The sequence below is a fragment of the Cetorhinus maximus genome, unplaced genomic scaffold, assembly GCF_964194155.1.
Source record: "Cetorhinus maximus unplaced genomic scaffold, sCetMax3.hap1.1 HAP1_SCAFFOLD_446, whole genome shotgun sequence".
Classification (NCBI taxonomy): Eukaryota; Metazoa; Chordata; class Chondrichthyes; order Lamniformes; family Cetorhinidae; genus Cetorhinus; species Cetorhinus maximus.
Window position 1 is genome coordinate 207,927 of NW_027596390.1, and position 2,874 is coordinate 210,800.

Below are 2,874 nucleotides of genomic sequence, written 5' to 3' on the forward strand. Positions count from 1 at the left end.
CAGAAGGCTTTTCATGTATGACCTTCTCACAATGCTTGCTGAATGCTAACTGCAGTCACATGTAAAGAAATTGTTTAAAGTCTGATCTTGGGGATCAGCATTTATATCAATAACATTTTGAATACAATCACTCTAAAGCAAGAAAGATGTGTAGAGTTGGAAAGAAGAAAGGATAATTTCTTGGCCTTGTTAAATGTTTGTCTGCCCATCCAGTGTCCATTCCACACACAATAAGAATAAAATGCAGGCTTGCTCACAACTCTCCAAATGCCAGTGACATTATTAACCATATAAAGCAGTGATTAAACAGTCAGTATACAATAGAAGTCCAGAACAAAGTTTAAATGTTATTTTTTTTGAAGAAATTATTAAATGAAGTTGCACTTTCTACCAGTACTGCTGTCAATGAACAGCCAAAATAATGAAAGGCCATCTCTGGGAGATGCTCTCATTTGCATTCATGCTGGCTTCAGCAGAAACTTTTTATTGTATTTGTAGCAATAGCATGCTGAAAATTTCATCATGCAAAATCATCAAAAACGGATTATCTTCTCATTTATCTCTGTGAATAAGCGTCTTCTGCTCTTCCTCGAATAATACCATGGGATTTTATACACCTACCTGAGTGAGTGTAAGTGAGTTGGGGAACCACCAAAGTGTTACAGCTTTGGGCTGGATTTTCACTGTCTGATTCGGGCCAGAATAGAGGCATGCAGCAGGATGTCCCACCTCCGTTTCCGGCGTCAGCAATATTCATGAGGGCCAGGGAAGGAACTGCAGGCCTCTGAACTTGCTCATGCTCCTAAACTGGCTGCTTAATTTCATTAAAGGCTTGTTAAAAGCCCATCTCTAGAAATATTTTGCTTTTTCCTGGGGACAGCTGGCATTGAGCACCCTGTCTGCCTCAGACCAGGCAGGCAAAGACCATGTTGAGGGTGAGTCATGGAAGCCAGAAAAGTTTCAGAATGTAAATGTATATGCTTTTCATTAGTTAAAGTTGCAGCAGCACAGCACAGCACAGATTAGGGGAGGAGTCAGAATTAAGGGTTTTTCCAGTTCAGAGGGTCATCACTCTCCAGACATCGTGTGGGGATGGGAGCAGTGGGCAAGGCTGTTTGGACTCCACCAAGAGGCCACAGCTGGAAATGAGTGCTGCACCTCAGAATTGAGGCCATTGGAGATGAGGAGCTGCAACCTGCACAGGGAGGGCAGAGTGCCGGGCATCAGGAGGCCTGAGGAGAGAGATGAGCAGCATGAAGGAGAAGGAGACACTACCCTGATCACAGGATCTACAGGAGAAGTAAAGAGATCTAGGCATGACTGAGAATCAGTGCTGAATGAAACTGGGACTTTCTAGGCAGATGTTCACAGAAATCTGTGACCTCATCAGCTGCGGACCTCTGCGGCATCACACAGATGGTTTCACACTGGTGCATCACCCAGGTAACAGATCTTCACCGGGGCTGGACAACACTTCAGATTCACAGCTGATGGGGCATCATTGGCTCAGAGGGCACTGGGTCCAGTGCCTGTTCCAGTCGGGTCGTGCCCTGAAATATCCTCCAGCAAGAGTCTTAGTCATTGTGGTTGTCTGTTGCGCACTACGTAACATGGCCCCCCAGTGTCTGAATGAGTTCCCCACTTCATCTCACCTGCTTCCACTTCTGGCCCAACTTTAACTGGGCAGGAAACACCTCTCTGAATCAATTAAGGTCTTAGCCACGAGAAAATCTGAACTTCACTTAGTTTCTCACCAGAGGCAGAGTTCTGACACAAAAACAGACCTGATTCCGGTTTCCTACCTCCATGGCGAAAATCCAGCTTTTGTCTCCAACCTGTATGCCTGTTGAGGCAACTCCTCATTAGGAAAACAGAAATGTTGAATTTACTCCAGCAACTTCAAGAAGTTTACTTTCTTTCTCAATGTCTTGCACGACCTTCGGTCAAGTGAATGGGAAATATTGAAAGAAAGGGAACTAGTGAATGTTATTTAACACACTATGGTGGAGGATAGCAGAAGTTCACTGTGAGGGAGTGAGGTTACTCACTTTGGATAAAAGCAAAATACTGCAGATGCTGGAAATCTGAAACAAAAAACAGAAAATGCTGGAAAAGCTCAACAGGCCTAATAGCATCTGCAGAGAGAAAAAAAACAGAGTTAACGTTTTGAGCCCTTCATAAGGACTCGAAACGTTACTGTTTTTTTTCTCCACAGATGCTGTTAGACCTGCTGAGTTTTTCCAGCATTTTCTGTTTTTATTCATTTTGGATCTGAGGAAGACAAGTCAGAGAATTTTCTTCATGGTGAGTGACTAAGAGTTATGGAGAAGCAAAGGATTTAGGTGTTCATGCTCACAAATCATTAAAACTAGTGCACTGATACAAATAGTAATCAAAAAGGCTCATGGTTTGTTGGTCTTTTATCACAGCGATTGAAATACAAAAGGAAGGAGGTGATGCTGCTGCAGTACAGAGCTTGGTCAGACCCCATCTGGAGTACTGCCTTTGGTTAGTTAGCACTGCAGCTCAGGAACAATATATTGGTCATGGTGGGGGCTAAAGTGCAGATTCACTAGATGCCAGGGCTTAAAGGGCTAAACTGTGAGGGCAAGTTGCATAATCTTGGGTTGTATTCCTTGAGTTGAGAAGTCTGAGCAGTGATACAATTGAAGTGATTAAAAATACGATAAAGGGATTGGATGGGGGAGATACAACGAAATTATTTCTTCTGGTGGAGGAACCTAGAACAAGGAGGCACAATCTTAAAATTAGAGCCAGGCCATTTAGGAGCAAAGTTGGGAGGCACTTTTTCACACAAAGGATAATTGGACTCTCTCCTCCTAAAAGTTGTGGATCATGCTCAGTGGAAAATTT